The sequence below is a fragment of the Pteronotus mesoamericanus genome, unplaced genomic scaffold, assembly GCF_021234165.1.
Source record: "Pteronotus mesoamericanus isolate MK-2021 breed Mesoamerican mustached bat unplaced genomic scaffold, CSHL_Meso_final contig_20, whole genome shotgun sequence".
In the NCBI taxonomy this organism is placed as follows: Eukaryota; Metazoa; Chordata; class Mammalia; order Chiroptera; family Mormoopidae; genus Pteronotus; species Pteronotus mesoamericanus.
In genome coordinates, this window is record NW_026555085.1 from 4,484,992 (window position 1) to 4,503,659 (window position 18,668).

Sequence of the window (18,668 nt, forward strand, 5' to 3'; positions counted from 1 at the left end):
GCCCAGAACCGAGCTCAGCACCTCTGAGGAGCTCAGTAAAACTAAGTCAACAAAAACATAAATTTGGCCATTCTGCCAGTGACAGGTATTGACAGAGATGTACAGAACAATGTGAGGGACAGATAGTGAGCAGAATGACAACTTTATACAGGGGTTAAGCATTTGAATATATACTCTCTATTTCCCATTAGCCCTTTGGTAATTTTTTTTATATTTGTGTCTTTCTGATGTATTATCAATGAATTTTTCAGTATATTCCAATTTACTAATTTTCTGTTAAACTGTATCTAGGCTAGAGTTATCTTATCTCTAGTCTGTTTTTCATTTGACATTTTCACTTCTACCTGTTCTTTTTGTATCTGTTTTCCATCATGTACACATTTGTTTCCATATTTTGTTCTTTTAAAATGGAAGTTATTTCTTCATTTACTTCTTCATCGTCTGAACATACTTACGTTGTCTGGCCACGCTGAAAAATTCACTGAATACTGGCTCTCCAGGGTCAGATCTTAAAGTGACAGTTTATGCTCCTGCTCAAAGGTGATATGGTGAATATTGCAGATAGAGCTGTGGAATCAGAGGGTGGCTTGGCTCCATCCTTTATTGTGCACTGCCTCTGTGTCCTCTCCTACCTAGGCCCACATCTTTCTAAAAGTCTCAGCTCACGGTGTCCTTTCCATTGGGCACTGGGCTCCCCTCACTCTGAGGGGTCCAGGCAGGCTGCAGTTTTGCTGTGCTGCTCCCTTTCTGATGTCTAGAGGTAGTGTTCACCTAGCTTTTGAGCCAGGCTGTGTCTTTTTAGTTTTTTCATTTTATATATCTGTCTCTGCTAGGAGCAGGAGGGGTCAGTGTAAGGCCATACTGCCCTGAATGTCCCAGATCTCGTCTGATCTGGGAAGCTAAGCAGGGTCGGACCTGGTTAGTACTTGGATGTAAGACCACCTGGGAGTACCAGCTGTACTATGCTGCTCTGGCCAGGTAGTTCAGTTGGTTAGGGTGCTCTCCTGATACACCAAGGCTGCGAGTTCAATCCCCAGTCAGGGCACATAAAAGAATCAACCAATGAATGCATAAATAAATGGAACAACAAATTGATGTTCTCTCTTCATCTGCCCCCTTCCTCTCTAAAAAAAAAAATTTTTTTTTTAGAGGGCTCAAAGGGGAGGGAAAGATGAAGCTTGGAAATGCAATGGAATGCTACATTTACTATTATTCTATTTCTTACTATCATTCATTTTCTATTATTACTGCCTTATTTGTATAATAAACTAAAAATTAAGGCAAAAATATTTTCTAAATACAACACAATAGGTGCTCAGTAAGTGTGTACAGAATGAACGAAAATTTAAAATAAGTACTCAAAAAGTTTTAAGAGTTAATAATAGAAAGGAAATAGGCCAATTTAAAGGCCTAGGCTCCTAGGGGAACTATATCTTGAAATTAATTTTTGCTAATTATCTGTCAAGGAATTCTAGATCTTTTGCTTGCTAACATGCCTGTTTCTTTTCCTATTCTTATTCTGCCCATTCTTGTCCCCATGTGGCTTTTGGTGTACTTGAATGGAAATGTTATTTTTTCTTATTTAAATTGCTTCTCCACAGTTTTAGAAAAAACTGGACTCCACAGCCAGATAAGACCAGCTACACTGTTACTTCATCAATTAACCATTGAAGCAGCCTGAACGAGTGGGACAAGCTGGCAGGCCAGCCTGAGCTGGAAAGCCAATTCTGTTCTCTGATCCCAGGCAGCCTAAACACACTCAGGTATGTCACCCATGCCCTTGCCACAGGCCTGCACTGGTAGGGCCTGGGAGGAGAGCTGTCAGGGTTGGGGTGGGAGTAAGGAAAGATTCATAGAGGCTGTTACTCACTTTTCCTTCTGCAAAGTGGAGAAAGAACTCTCTTTAGTAGATGTTATTGTCAATTCAGTTTATTTTTAAAAAAGACTTCCGGAGAAGATGGAGGTATATAGGTAAATGCAGCTAATGTCCTTGCAGAACCACAGCAAAATTAGTTAAACTACAGAACAAATATCACTCAGAACTGTCAGAAAATCAAGCTGTATGGAAGTCTGACAACTAAGGAATTAAAGAAAGCACATTCATCTAGATGAGCAGTAGGGTGGAGATATGGAATGGGCTGGTCCCACACATCCACGTGTAGTGGATAGAAATAGGGAGGGATATCTGGGGAGCTAGGGATCCCAGTTCCACATCAGAGCACCCAGCCCAGGGTTCCAGTGCCAAGAAGATAAGTTCCCATAACTTCTGGCTGTAAAAATCAGTGGGGGTTGCGTTGGTGGGAAAAACTTTGGGATGCTTAGGTGTCTCCTCCTGGAGCCCTCCGGCCCTCACCACCTCTTGCACAAGGACTTACTCAGACTCACTACTTCTGGGCTCCAGCACTGGTGCAGTACCTTGAAGGGCACCAGTGGCATATGGGGAGGAACTGAAATGTCTGGCATCAGGGCAAGAGCTGGAGGACAGCTTCCTCCCAAACAGAACTGCAGACAGTGGCTATTGTACCTTTTCTGAGCCCTCCCCCACACAGAGCCACAGTGCAGCAGCCCCATATGAGTCTCCACCAACCTGGCTCACATGGTAAGCTCCGCCCTGATGGTTAACTAAGGGTGTGCCCCATTCAAATTACGGGTCCACCTAAGCTGGTAACAGTGGCTTTTCCATATGAAGGTATGGACTAGATTTCAGACCTTCCTAAGTCCACTCAAACAAGCAACTACTGAGCTCAGCCCCCATACCACTTGCTGAGTGGCCCCAGGCCCAGCACTAGCAGCAGCCATCCACAGATCACTTTATAGCTTATGCCCCAGACAGAACACAGGTGGAGGCTGACCTTGACTTGCGTCACCCAGGAAACTCCAGAGTCTGCACTCCCAGAAGGCAGTTACAGACCATGTTGAAGCACACAACCTCCACAAGCCATGGAGGGAGGTGGTTGCTGGCCAGGGGTCACAGCTAGTCCTACCAGCTGTCCAGACTGGGTAAATCCCTCCCATTGACCTGCTGACAGCAATCAAGACTCATCTACAAGAGGAGGGAGTACCCAGCCCACACAGATGGAATACCTCAAGTACACAGCTTAGGGGTTAGGGGAGGCTGTGCCACTGGATCCTACAGGATACCTACTACATTAGGCTATGTTATGAAGATGCGGAGTCAAAGCAGCTCGACCTAATACTTAGAAACAGACACAGACAGGGAAGCTGCCAAAATGAGGAGACAAAGAAACATGGCCCAAATGAAAGAACAACAAAATGGAGATAAGCAATCTTTCAGTTGCAGAGTTCAAAACACTGGTTATAAAGGAAGCTCAAGAACTCAGTGGGTACATCAACAGCATAAAGATGATCCAATCAGAAATGAAAAAGACACTAAGTGAAATAAAGTACAATTTACAGGGAACTAACAGTAGAGTGGAAGAAGCCGAGAATGAAATCAATGATTTAGAACATAAGGGGAAAAAAAGTATCCAATTAGTACAGTAAGAAGAAAAATGGAATCCAAAAAATCGAGGATAGTGTAAACAGCCTCTGGGACAACTTCAAGTGTGCTGGCATTTGCATGACAGGGGTGCCAGAAGAAGAGAAAGAGCAAGAAACTAGAAACCTATTTGAAAAAATAATAAAAGAAAACTCCCTTATTTGGTGAAGGAAACAGACATACATACATATCTGGTCACTGTCAGTTTGTTCTTTATTTCCATGTCTCCGGTTCTATTTTGCTTGCTTGTTTGTTTCACTGATTAGGTTCTAAAGAGAGAATCTTAAAAGCAGCAAGAAAAAAACAGAGTTATCTACAAAGGAGTTCCCATAAAACTCTCAGCTGATTTCTCAAAAGAAACTTTGCAGGCTAGAAAGGACCAGCAAGAAGTATTCAAAGTGATGAAAAGCAAGGACCTACAACCTAGGTTATTCTATCCAGCAAAGCTATCATTTAGAATGGAAGGGCAGATTAAGTGCTTCCCAGATAAGGTCAAGTTAAAGGAGTTTATCATCACCAAGCCCTTATTATATGAAATGTTAAAGGGACTTATTAAGAAAAAGAAGATCAAAACTATGAACATTAGCCCTGGCTGGTGTGGCTCAGTGGGTTGAGTACCCACCAGTGAACTGAAAGGCCACCGAATTCGATTCCTGATTCGGGCATATGCCTGGGTAGTGGGCCAGGTCCCCGGCTCGGGGCATGCAAGAGGCATCTGATCAGTGTTGCTCTCACACACGATGGTTCTCTCCCTTTCTCCCTCTCTCTAAAGAATAAATAAAATCTTAAAAAAAAAAAAAAACAACTATGAACATTAAAATGGCGATAAATATTACCAACAACTGAATCTTAAAAAACAAACTAAGCAAACAAGCAGAACAGAAACAGAATCACAGATACGGAGGACACTGGGATGGTGGCCAGTGGGGAGGGGGACCTGGGGGAATGCTGGAAAAGGTGAAGGCATTAGGAAATACAACTTGGTAGTTGCAGAATAGGCAGGGAGATGTTAAGAGCAAGTATCGGAAATGGAGTTGCCAAAGAACTCATACGCCTGACCCATGGACATGAACAAAAGGAGGGGGGATCACTGGAGGGAGTGGGGGGTCCTGGGTGGACAGGGGCAAAGGGGGAAAAATTGGGACAACTATCATAGCAAAATTAATAAAAAATATTTTAAAATAAAGTTTAGAAAATGGTCTTCAAATTTTAGGGGCACAAATCAACTTCCTAGTATGGCAATTCAATATGATGTAAAAGTTTTATTTAATAATCATTTCTGCATTCAATTCCAACATATACCCTGAATTTACTCTGTGTCGGATGCAGCTGGGACAAATATAAAGGCATTTTCCTTTATGAAATAGATACGTTCTTTTAAAGTCTATTGTAACTCAAATAACGCTGCCATTTGAACACTAAAATTTCAGTGGCATTTATTTTCACTTCTCACTAATCTCCAAGTTATAGAAACTAACAATAGTTTTGTCTCTCTTGTTTCTTTCAAGTTTTATATTAACATTTAGGGGATCTACTTGTGAGAATTCTACCTAAGGTGATCCTACCAATGATTCCATGGTAAAAAGCAAATACTTCCATATTCACCAGCTTTTAAAACTGAGAGTCAGCACTTTTCTTAGGAAGGGGCCCTTCTTTAGTAAGAAAGAGGATTTCAGTTCTTTAAAGTCATAGTGCTGAAAAAGACAAAGATTCCTTAAAGGCAAAGGCAAAAGGTCCGCGAACACAGGGTTCACTGCAGCCATTTCACTTTTTCATAATTTTCCACAGTCTAACTTTCATCTCACAGCTCTCTTTCAAATGCTGCTACAAGCAATTGGACAGTCATCTTTATCTCTCGCATGACCCTTGCATGTAGGTTAGGGTAGGTATCAGGGTCACATCTGACAGATATTCCACTCAGACACGGGATAAGATTTGATTCAAGCTATCCGTAAAGTGGTCCAGTCAGGGTGCTGGTATGAACCTGTTTTTCTCAAAATCATTTGAAAGCAGTTAGAATTTCAATATGTATGTCAAAAGCCCTTAATCCAGAGAAGGAGACTTTATTTAAAAGTCCATCTTAGCTACCAGTAAGAAATCCAAATAAATTATCAATTGGCCTTTATTATTCAACCATATGCAGGTGGGTGCTTCCTTGAACTTCAAAATATATACTATTCTAGCACTTTAGGTCTAGTTAAGAAAAATAATCTGAGCAACTGCCTACTTTTTAAAAAGAAAAATTTTCAAATGTCTTTTTTCCTTTTAGGGTGTTTTACTGAGATTGGAAGTATATCTGCAAAGAGCTGGATCAGTTGAGGAAACTTCCCCATCTTTCCTTCTAGTAAGAACCCCCTCACCCGGTATGTACATGAGATTGGGGCAGAGGTACTTCTGTGGATGGGCCATTGAGACTGCCGCTAAAATGATCTACCACAAAGAACCCTTGCTTTTTTTTTTGTACTTTGGGTACAAAGTGAGCCATCACCTTCTGAAGCCAGTATCTCATTCTAAGGTAGACATTTTGGCAGACACTGATGCTTGTCTAGCCCACAGGCGTCCCCCCTTCTGAAGCCTTGCTACAGGGAAGATCAAGATTCTGTCAGGTGAGAGACAGGGCACGGGAGTGGCACAGGAAATTCTGCTTCCCTCTGCAATGATGGGTTCAGGGGTGTGGCGTGTGACCCAGTTCTGGATAAACGGCTCCTGAGACAATGTCTCTTGGTGGCTTCTGGGAAAAAGATTTCCCACCATGATAAAAGCACTGCACAAAAAGAAACCCTACACCTTCTTGCTTGTCATGTGGGGACCTGAAACTTGGAGCTGCTACAGTCATCTTGGGATCATAAAGAGAAGGCCAAGAGAATCCATGAGAAGTTAAACCAAATCCTGACACTGCCAAGCTGCTGAAAAAAATAAGATAATCACCTACCTCTATCTTCTTACGTGAGAAAATTAACAGGTACTACTGAAGCCACATTTAGTTGGGTATTATGGTACTTGGATGGGAAAGCTTCCTGCTACTTCTCTTGATTTAAAAGGTAGTGTCTGTGAGAAGCCTGGTTATCCCAAAACAAAAATTTTGCACATTCGAGGGAGTTCTAATATAAAAGTTTCCTTTATTAAAGCAATAAACCCAGACCCAAAAGGAGCTCAGGGGAGCAACTCTAATCCAAGCATCTATATGAGGAAACCCACCAACAAAAATAATGGTCTTCAAAGCACATAACTTTCCACTTAAGTCTAGTGAAATCCCTTCCCGGGATTTTTTGTATTTTTTTTTTTAATGAAATATTTCAAACGTTAAAAAGTAAATAGCTCCGAGTGGTGCTGCTCGGTGGGTGGGTATTGTCCCACAAACTGAAGAGTCGCCGGTTCAATTCCCAGTCAGAACACATGCCTGGGTTGCAGGCCAGGTCCCTGATTGGGGGCATGTGCAAGGCAATAGTTTGATCTTTCTCTCATATACTGATGTTTCTCTCCCTCTCTTTCTTCCTCCCTTCCCCTCTAAAAAATAAATGAATAAAATCTTTAAAAATTTTTTTTTAAAGACAGTAAATAATAAATAATCAGGTCACCACTAGCCAGCTTTGTCAAATAGTAATGAATCATTTTGTGTCTTTTTTTTTTCTTTTAAAGAAATAAAACTATTGGTACAACTGAAGCCCCTTCTGCATTCCTCACCCCCTGAGAAGGGAAAACTACTCACATGAACTTGGTGTTTTTCACTTTCCTGCATGTTTTTACTTTTATAACTTAGGTATATATCTATTATTAATGGTATATAGTATTTTCTGCATGTTTCTCTACTCAAATAAAAAAACATTATACCTTCTGCAACTTCCACAAATACCATGTTCCTGAGTTTTAGCTATATTGATACGAGTGGGTCTAATTATTTCATTTTAATGTTGGACAGTATCTATTTTAAAAATTTACCACCATTTATTAATTCATTTACTTGTTGGTAGATATTTAATCCTGCTATACTTTAAAAAAAAAAAAGCGACCAAACCACAAAAACTCCCTTGTAGGGTATTTTTATTATCTACCATGTGTGGGAGTTTAATATCGCTACTAAAAGTCAAATTTCTGAATCACAGGGTAAAAATACCTCCAATTTCCCCACATATTAAGTTGCTCCTTGCAGCAGAACAACTGCAGAAATGGCTGCAATTCACTAGTTCTCCCAGTATCCACATCCTTTGAAATGTAATTTTATAGGTCTTCCTATCAAGAGATAGAAGCTACTTACCTACCCCTATACTAGGCTGGCCTTGTGCCTTGCTTTGGCCAGCAGACTGCAGAAAGATGGAGTACCAGATTCAAGCTTAGGCCTCAAGAGGCCTTACAGTTCCTACTTCTTCTCTTGGAGCTCTCCCAGTGCCCTGTGAGCTAGTCTCCTGAAGGATGGAAGATCTGTCTCAGCTGAGGAAATTACAAAGCAGCCTACAGCCAGCTAACCTTCAAACTGTGAAAGGGCCTAGCTAAGATCAGCAGTTTCCTACTTGCCCCAGAGCTGGCTGCAGGCAGCTGAGTAGTCCAGCTGACACAGAAGCTGACTCATGGGCGTGTGAGCAAATCATCAATACTTAGTATTTTAAGCTACCGAGTTTTAAGATAGTTTGTTAAATAACAATAACTGGTATTCTCCAAGTACACAGGCAGTGTACAAGTTTTCATCACTCTTGTTCCTCTCTAATATTTGATGTCTGCTGTCAGCGTTTTTATTTCAGGTCATTATAATGTATAAAATTATACTGCATTATTTTTATACTGAAATAGTGTACTCTTTCCTATGTTTAATGAACATTCAGATTTCTTCTTTTGGGAATTTCATATATTTTCTCCATTTTTCCTATTTGATCATTGACAATTTTAATGATCTTAATACCTCTGTGGTAAATACTTGCTATAAATCTGGCACCTGTTTTTTTATCTTTGTTTTCGATGTCCTTTGCTAAACATGTTTTATAAGCCATTGCTGATTTTACTGGCCTTTTCCTTTTGTGTATTTAGTATCTTTTAAAGAAACATCCCAGTGGCATAAAGTCAGTCTCCCGTATTTTTTCTAATAGCTTGATAGTTTTATACTATGGTCCACCAAAATAATTTTGGGATTTTTTTCCCAAATAGCCAATGGTCTAGAGACTCCAGAATAGACCCATGGGTATTATGATGTTTTACTAATCTAGTTGTTAATTTATGTACTATTATCACATGGTTTTAACTTACACAGCTTTATTTTAGCCCTGGCTGGTGTGGCTCAGGGGACCGAGTGCCAGCCTTAGAACCAAAGGGTCACCAGTTTGATTCCCAGTCAGGGCACACGCCTGGGTTGCGGGCCCGGTCCCTGGTAGGGGGAGCACGGCAGGCAACCACACATTGATGTTTTTTTCCCTCTCTTTCTCGCTCCCTTCCCCTCTCTAAAAATAAATAAAATCTTTAAAACTAAAAAAATCCTACTACACTCAGAAGGTAAAGCATTATTTTAACACCTAGAAAGGTATTCTCTGTTTCTGGTCTTTTTCAAAAACTCTGAAGCCATTTTTATACCTTTATTCTTCCACATAAATTTCAAAAATCAGTTTTTCAGATCTCTTGAGAAATACTTTGGGATGTTTCTTTTTATCATTTAATTTTTTGATTAATATGAGGAAAACTCCTATCTTTATAATATTTAGTCTTCTCATCTAAGAATAGATTATACCTCTCCATTTACTCAAGTCTTTTTTGATACCTTCAACAAAGTTTTATTACAAAGATCTTCTTGCATTTTATTAATCTGTAGTGAGGCACTTCAGTTTTAGTTTAGTTTTGTTGCTATTGTGAATGGTATATATATTGTGAATGGTATATATATATTTTAAAGTTACATATTTTCTAATTTATTACTGCTGGTTTACAGAAATAGTGCTGGTTTATCTCAATCATTCTAAATGCTCTTACTAGTTCTATTAGTTTCTATTGTGTTCCTTAGGTTTTCTGAGTTAATAATCACACCACCTGCAAATAATGACAATTTTGTATCTTCCTTTGACTCTTTATAATTTTATTTTTGTCTTACTCCAGTGGCTAGGGCCCCAGTTCAATATTAAATGCCAGCATGATAGCAAACACAACTGTCTTTTTCCTGTCTTGGTACCATGGGGATGCTCTGAAAATTTCAAAAATATGATATTTGTGTAGGTGTTATTAGACACCCTATCAGGTTAGGAAATTTCCTTTTATTTTTCAATATATGGGTATTGAATTTTAATAAATAATTTTTCACTTACTGAGATAATTTTTTTCTATTTTAATTTCTTAATAAATTACATAAACATATTTTCTAAGACTGAACTATCCTTGTACTCTTGGGCTAATTCAGTTGCATGATACTTTGAGAAAGCTTTAGATTCTATTTGCTTTTATTTTACTTGGAATTTCTGCATCCATGTTTGTATGTGAGAATTTATTGTTCTTTTCTATGCTTAATCATCAAGATCAGAGATTAGCAAATTATGGCCTGTTGGGGACCACTTTGTGTGGTATCGGGAACTGTTGCCCTGCAGGAGCTAGGCCTCCTGCCTGTGAGGTTTTTCAACTGGAAGCTAGGAATGCTGGGAGGTGCATAGACCAATACTAACACTGAGGTCCCCTGGGAAATCTAGCCTTAAAAAAAAAAGGCAACATAATTACTGAGGCTTGCTCTGCTTCCCACTGCCCTACTAAGGGAAAAACCGGGTGTTTTATTTCACCAAAAGGAGGTAATTTCTGAGCCCCAAAAACTGCTTAATGAGCATCTGGTGCCAACTTGTCTGACAGAACTTGATTTAAGACAAACTTCTGTATTTCTTCAATTTATTATCTATAGCCTTTTGATGTAGATTGATAGGCTTTGTATGCACGCTTTATGGGTATATCATTCTCAATAAAAGCCACTTCAAGGAAAGGGCTGCAGGCATTCTCCACTAGAGGGTTTTGCCACCCCCTCTCCCGACAGGCAAACTGTGTCTGGTACAGTTTATTTCCTCATCCGTAGTGACCAGAGAGACTGTGTGACAGAACCCTCCCTCAATGGCCTATGGGTCAAATCTGTCTTGCCATTGGTTTTTGTAAATAAAGTTTTATTGGAACACTGCCATGCTCATTCATTAAGTATTATGTAAGTGTGCATTTACATTACAACAGCAGAATTGAACATGTCACATATGCACTACGGCTTCTAAAGTCTAAGATAGTTTATGTATCTACACATTTTATTGATTATGCTATTATACTTGTCCCAATTCTTCCCACTTTGCCCCCCTCTGCCTCACTTCCCCCTTCCCTCCAGCAATCTCCCCTCCCCTTTAGTTCAAGTCCATGGGTTGTGCATGTAAGTTCTTTGACTTCTCCATTTCCTATACTATTCTTAACATCCCTTGTCTGTTTTGTGCCTACTATTTACGCTCCTTATTCCCTGAAACTTTTCCCCCATTCTCCCCCTCACCCCCTCCTTGCTGATAACCCTCCACGATCTCCCTATCTATGATTTTGTTCCTGTTCTGTTTGTTTGCTTAGTTTGTTTGTTTGGTTTTTTTTAGGTTGATTTGTTGATAGTTGTGAAGAATTTGTTGCCATTTTAATGTTCACAGTTTTGATCTTCTTTTTCTTAAATAAGTCCCTTTAACATTTCATGTAATAATGACTTGGTGATGAACTCTTTTAGTTTTACCTTGTCTGGGAAGCACTTTATCTGTCCAATTCTAAATGATAGCTTTGTTGGATAGAGTAATCTAGACTGTAGGTCCTTGCTTTTCGAAACTGAATATTTCTTGCCAGTCCCTTCTTGCCTGCAAACTTTCTTTTGAGCAATCAGCTAATAGTTTTATGAGAATTCCTTTGTAGATAACTCTGTCTTTCTCTTGCTACTTTTAAGATTCTCTCTTTATCTCTAACCTTTGGCATTTTACTTATGATGTATCTTGGTGTGGTCCTCTTTGGGTCCAACTTGTTTGGGGCTCTCTGTGTTTCCTGGACTTGTATGTCTATTTCCTTTGCCAAATTAGGGACATTTTCTTTCATTGTTTTTTCTAATAAGTTTCCAATTTCTTGCTCTTCCTCTTCTTCTGGCATGCCTATGATCTGCATGTTGACCCTTCTGGAGATGTTTCAGAGTCTTATTTTCTCCTCATTTAAAAAAAAATTCTTGTTTCTTCTTGCTGTTCTGGTTGAATGTTTATTTCTTCTCTATGTTTCAAATTGTTTAGTTGAATCCTTGCTTCCTCCGCTTCACTGTTGGTTCTCTGTAGATTTTTCTTTATTTCACTTAATGCAACCTTCACTTCTTCATGTTGTTGCCATGCTCAATGAGCTCTCTGAGCAACCCGATCACCAGTGTTTTGAACGCTGCATCTCCATTTCATTTAGTTCTTTTTCTGAAATTTTGTTCTGTTCTTTCATTTGGGCCATTCTCCTTTGTCTGCTCAATCTGGCAGTCTCCCTGTATTTGTTTCTGTTATTAGGTAGAGCTGCTTTGACTCTGTGTCTTAGTAGCGTGGCATATTGTGGAAAAGGCACCTGTAAATTATGTGGGGCGGTGCCTTAGGTGATCACTAGGGTGAGGCAACCCACTTCACTGCTTTGTTACTCTGTGTGGGGGGAAGGCTCGGACAGGTGACAGTGTCACTGCCTGGCTTCTGGAGGTTTGCTTGGCACTAGCCCTGTTTCCAGTCACTTTACCACTCTCCATATACAACTGCACTCTTCCAGCTGTTGCTATGGTGCTGAACCCCAGAGTAGTTTGCATGTGTTCTAAGACCTTGCAGCCCTTTAAGCAGAATCTCCTGCAGATCTGGCAGTTTTTTCCACTGACCCAAACCCCACTAGTTTTTACACCCAGAAGTTATGGGGATTTATCTTCCTGGTGCTGGAACCCTGGGCTGTGCAGTCTGGCCTGGGGCTGGGATTGCTTGTTCCCAAGGTATCCCTCCGGACTTTTACCCACAACAGGTGAATGTGGGACTGCCCCTTAAGCTGCTGCCCCCGCCGTCGCCTCTCTGCACCACACCATGTCTCCTCGCCTGAGTCTCCACTCCTCCTACCTGTCTGGATGAATGTGACTTCTTTAAATCCTTGTTTGTTGGACTTCCAATACAGTTTGATTTTCTGACAGTTCTGGGTGTTACTTGTTTTGAGGTTTAGTTGTAATTCTTTCTGTGGTTGCATGAAGAGAGGAAGCGTGTTTACCTATGCTTCTATCTTGACTGGAAGACCTAAAATCTAAAACATTTATTATCTGTCCCTTTACAGAAAATTTTGTAAAAATCTGTTTAAATTTTATGTACTTATTTTTTTACAGAGAGGGAAAAGGAGGGTGAGAGGGAGAGAAACTTCGATGTGTGAGAGAGACATCATCTCGCATACCCCCAACTGAGGACCTGGCCCGCAACCCAGGCAATGTGCCCTGACTGGGAATTGAACCAGCACTCAATTCACAAATCTGCACTCAATCCACTGAGCCATACCAGCCAGGGCCCTTTACAGAAAATTTTGATGATCGTTGATCAAGATTATACTAGCCTTACAAGACGTGTGTAGTTATCTTTCTGTAGCATAGTTCATTAAGATAAGAATATGTGTTTATAGCCCTGGTCAAGTGGTTCAGTTGGTTGGAGTGTTGTACCAGGTACCAAAACGTTGCAGGTTTGATTCCCAGTCAGGCCAGGACACATACCTATGTTGTGGGTTTGATCCCTGGTTATGGTGTGCATGGGAGGCAACCAATCGATGTTTCTCTCTCTCCCTGCCCCGCTTCCTTTCTCTAAACATATCCTTGAGTGAGGATTAAAAAAGAATAAGTATTTTTTGAAATTTTGGTAAAATTCATCTAATCTGATCTTGGTACTTATTCTTGGGAAGAAGGATGATTACTACTGAATTTCCATAAGGATTAATTATCTATATACAGGCTTTCTAATTTTTCTTAATTAGGGTTTCCCCCCCCCTCAAAAACTTTTATCAATGTTTTCAAAAAAATTTTTTGTAGCTCTTCCTAGCATTCTCTTAATTTCAAAGTCTCTGGCTATTTCTTTTTTGTTCCTTATTTATTTGTTGCGTTCTCTCTTAAAGTTTCCTTTATCTGTCCTGTGAGAGGCTCATTTATTTTATTAGACAAATAAAAATAACCTACTTTTGGTTTTGTTGATTATTTCTATTTTTCTCTATTAATTTTTGCCCTTTTCTTTGTTATTTCCATCATTTTACTTTTTTGAGCACACCCAGTTCCCAGCTGTTTTTTTCTAGCTTCTTGAATTGATTGCTTAGTTCATTTAATGTCTATTTTGCTTTCTAATAAAAGCTTCTAAGACTCAAAGAACTGAACGAGCAGCATCTCATAAGTCATGATACAGAGTGCTTTCATAATTGTTTATCTCTATTTGCTTACTAATGTTTTTGTGATTTTTGCTTTAACTCAAGGATTATTTAGAACATTTTTTCCTACTTCCAAATATGTTTATTACTCTGTCAAGCTGGCTCTATTGTTGATTTTTTTTTAAACAAGAAGTTTATTTAAACAACAAGACGCTTGACTTGAAGGGAAAACTACCTAGGATTCATTTCTTTTAGAGTAATTTATCCCTACTTAAAGACAGGTTGCCCTACACATAACAGCTACATACAAAAAAGTTATAAAATTGTCCTTGGTTTTACAATGATAAATGAAAAACATTAAAATTCTCCAATCAAACAAGGTATGCAAGAGTTTTTATGTTGTTCTTTTTTTTGTTAAACAGTGAGAGCAAAATAACTTACTGGAATATAAAGATAAGAGCTGAATGAGCATGCCACTAATGGAGAAAGGGGGCATCTTCACAGAACCAGTTATTTTCCCCCATCCCATCTCCATGTGATGTCAATCAAAACATACCATTGGCCATTTAGTTAAAAAAAAATGCAAATGCTTGTGTACATACACCAGTTACTTTATGTACAATAAAGGAATGGGGAAAGGGAAAATGAAAGAATAGAGAAAACTATACTGTAGTAGTCAGGATGTGGTGGAACCAAATTGCAGTTTTCTAATTGAGAATGTCTTCTTGGTCTGGAGGAACAGAGTTCTGAAGTAAAGTAGCAGGTTCCCTTTTTAGTAGACACCTCCTGTCTGCTGCTGGAACACATCAATTGTATCTTCATCCTCCATTTCCAACTGTGCAGGTGTTTCTGTTTCATTGATTGGCTGCCCGTCAAATCAGAATCTGATCTGCCTCATTGACAAACCCTGTCGTTCACAATAGGCTTTCATTAGTTTACTAAGTGGTGTATGCCTCTTAATCTTAAACTGCACCACAGAACCATCCTGCCACGCCACCTTCAAATTAATATGATCGTTTTTCTCAGTCTTGACTCCTTCCTTGGGCTTTTCATCGGCCATGGCGAGCGCCGGAGTCTCCTCAGCTACCGCTTCACAAAAGAGGTACCAGGTCCGCACCGAAGGAGCACTCAAGCAGCACCAGGAGCGGCAGAAGAAGGAGGCGGCAGTGGTGGAGGAGGGAGAGGGCGCGCGCACGTTGTGCCAATTGTTGATTTTTGATTTTACTGCATTGTGTCAGAGAATATACATAGAGTCTATGTAATTGATATATTGGGATTTTCACTATTTCTTTTAAAGCTTAATACATGGTTAATGTTTATAATTCTTCCATGTGTGCTTGAGAAAATTGTATATTCTTTGTTGGATGCAAGATTATCTCTCAATATAGCTATGTGGTCAACTTTGTTAATGGCGTTAATCCTATTTTTCTTACTGTTTGCTAGTTTTTCTATCAGTTTCTGAATTAGATGTTTTAAAGTCTTCAGTACAGCGATAGTCTTGTCAACTTTTCTCCATAGATGAAGGCTTTGCTAGGTGCACATAAATTCATGACTGCTGTTTGTCTTGGTATTGTTGTTCCTTTTATCAACATTAAATGTCCCTCTTATCCCTTTAAATATGTTCCACGTAAATTCTATTTTTCTGATATTACAATTATTATCTTAGTTTTCTTCTGGTTAATATTTGCCTGATTTACTTGTTTCCATCCCTACATTCTTAGTGATTCAGCATTATTGTGTTTGGAAACAACATTTGGCAAGTTTTATTTTCTTTTTTAAGCCAAGTGTGTGTCTATTAATTAGTAGCTTTAAGTGAAATCAAGTTACATTTATTGTGATTTAACCTGGAAACTTAGTTTTTCACTGAGCCACACAGGGTCCCTTCAAGATGAGTTGTAATTAGAGTCCTTAAATTTATTTCCTGTGTAGCAAACAAGCTCTGTGCTCGGCAGTTTGCATTTGCAAGTTCAGAGAATTAAAAGGACATTGTTAAGAGGCACCTCAGCAAGATAAGTTAGACCTGCCCAGGAACAGTAGCTGTTGGTTAGATTGCGGAGTCTCTAGAGGCAAGGGTTACATTTAGTATTTGCTGAAACCACTCTGAATTGTATTAGAGTCAGTGAAAAAGTAAGCTGTGATACTTCCTAATGACTAAAACTCCTTTCCTGGAATGTGGAGCTGGGTGGGAAAGCAAATACAACTGTTTCAGAAGAGTCATCTGGACTCAATTCATTTAAGCAGAATGCACTTGGCACCTATCCCAGTAATTCAGTCTCTAGTCAGAGTTACAACACAGATCAGCTCAAATACAGTACTATGTTCTCTAAGAGGGCAGATTCTAATCTCTACACTAAGCCACTGAATTAACTATTCATCAATGGGTAGCATTAAATTATGTGATAATGCAGACAGTTAATCTTAGTAAAAAGATATCTTTTAAAAAAATTCCAGTTTTTAAGGAAGGGTTGAAAGGTAACTTAGCAGCAGTTATTTGCAGTAAAAGCTAATTTTTAAATCAGGTTCTCCTAGTAAGTATAAAATAAGTAATAAACAAAAAATAATATATATATCAATTCTTTTCAAAAAAGTATTTTATTTATATATTTTTAGAGAGGGGAGGAAGGAGAAAGAGAGGTAGAGAATCACCAGTGTGGGAGAGAAACATGAAACGGCTGCCTGTTGCGCACCCTCAACAGGGAACCCGGCCCACAACCCAGGCACGCGCCCTGACAGGGAACTGAACCAACAACCTATCAGTCCACAGGCTGGCGCTCAGTCCACTGAGCCACACCAGCCAGGGATATAAATCAATCCTTTGACTAAAGAGTGATTCTTTTAAAAAGCTGCTAGTGTTTGAGATAAATCACATGCAAAGATGACTGAATTTTTACAAAAACATGACCCACTTAGAATTTTTTATCTATTGAAAACAAGATGCAACACCTGATTAGTCAGGAGCACTGACCTCTTTCCCATTAGACTGTCAAATAAAAAAAGAAATAACAACAGCCAAAACAGCAGCCATCTGGTGTGAATGAATCAAAATTATACCTTTTTTTTTTTGTCAGATCAGCAAAAAATGTATTTTTGGGTGTGCTAAAGAATTTGAGTAATGAGTTTATGTGTATCATGAGATGAAAAAGATTGAAAATCACTGGCTTAGAAAAAGAAAAATATTTATAGTATTGCTTCAGAGTCAAAGGAAAGAAAAGAGAGATACTCTAAAAATAAAAAATTATAACTAAAAAATGTAGTATTAGATTGACTAAGCATATAACCTCTTCTTCTTCCTGAGATTCCATCAAAATGGAAGTAGGGAAATAAAACTGGAAAGCAATTTCAAAAACTCCAAGATGCAGAGAGATAAATAAGGGTTGAAAGGCGAAGAAAAGCAAAAGAAGCTAGCTCAGCTTTCAGACACTGGAGAGGTTCCAGGATAGGACATGGCAGGAACACACAGAGTGCAAGTGAGAAGGGTCCTGAAAACCAAAGGTCTAAATACCAAACAGCTAGCTATCCCAAACACGGAACATGGCCTGGAGCCAGGGCCCTATCACCTGGCCAACTCTGAGGGTTCAAACTGAAGCAGAAAAACTGGGATGTAGTATAGCTTCTATATCTATAAACATCCCCAGAATAAAGTCCTCCTATTGTAGCATTCTTTAAAGGCCCTTGGCACAACCGCTACACTTTGATGCAGGTGAGCCTATATATCTACCCATTCAGTGCTGCTACTGCCTCAATCATGCCTGTGATGGGACAACCACGAATCCCCTGACATCCAAAGAAAGTCACTAAAAGGAAACAAAGATCAAAATAAGTCAATGAAAACTGGCTCTGGTCAAAAGAAAAATTTTTAAAAACTTGGAGAAAATTAGTTCTTATCCTTAAAGAAATTTGAGAGGCTATGGCACTCTAAACAAGAACAAAAGGTATACAAAAGCAACCAAGAATAAATATGTTACCTTAGAACTTAAAAATGATTGTTATCCTTAAGACATTAGAGGAGTTAGAAGTAAATAAAACTCCCTAAAACATAAGAGATGAAAAATATGGCTGGAAAAGAGTTAGAGTAAATGCTTAAGCCCTGGCCCAGTAGCTCAGTTGTTTGGAGAGTTGTCCCGATATGCCAAGGTTGTGGGTTTGATTCCCGGTCTAGGCAAATACAAGAATCAACCAATGAATGCATAAATAAGTAGGACAACAAATTGATGTTTCTCTCTTTGCTTCCCCCACCTCCTTTTCTCTCTCTAAAAAAGAAAAGAAAAAGAGTAAAGGCTCAATATAAAGGACCTAATATATAATTAACAAAAATGATAGATTTCCAGCCAAGATGGTGGTATAGGCAGACATGGCTCACCTGTTTGCACAATCACAACAAAATGACAACTAAAATATAGAACCACCATCACTCAGAAACAACAGAAATTGAGTTGAATATAAGTCTGACAACTGTGGAATTAAAGAAACCATATCCATACAGACTGGTAGGAGGGGCACAGACTCAGAATGGGCTGGTCCCACATCCACCTGTGGTGGATAAAAAATTCAGGAGAGAGTGATCGTTTATCATGGACCTTGCCAACATTCCTTTCTAATCCCTTCTGTATATTCCTCAATGACAGAGCCGGGCCAGCCAAGATGGAGGCATTGGTACAAACTCTTCGCACAACCAAAAGAAGGATAACAACCAATTAAAAAACAAAATCAACCAGAACTTCTAGAAAATCAAACTGCATGGAAGTCTTGACAATCAAGGAGATAAAGAAGAAACATTCATCCAGACTGGTAGGAGGAGTGGAGATGGACAGCTGGGGCAGAGAGGATGTGT

The 18,668-nt window shown here is 39.2% G+C and overlaps 1 protein-coding gene and 1 pseudogene across 1 annotated transcript in view; both read right to left on the reverse strand.

The window, feature by feature from the left end:
- NUDT3 (nudix hydrolase 3) overlaps positions 1–18,668 on the reverse strand; it is a 133,039-nt gene that overhangs the window by 14,212 nt on the left and 100,159 nt on the right. The window lies entirely within an intron of this gene.
- LOC129067395 (small ubiquitin-related modifier 2-like) lies at positions 14,012–15,034 on the reverse strand (annotated as a pseudogene).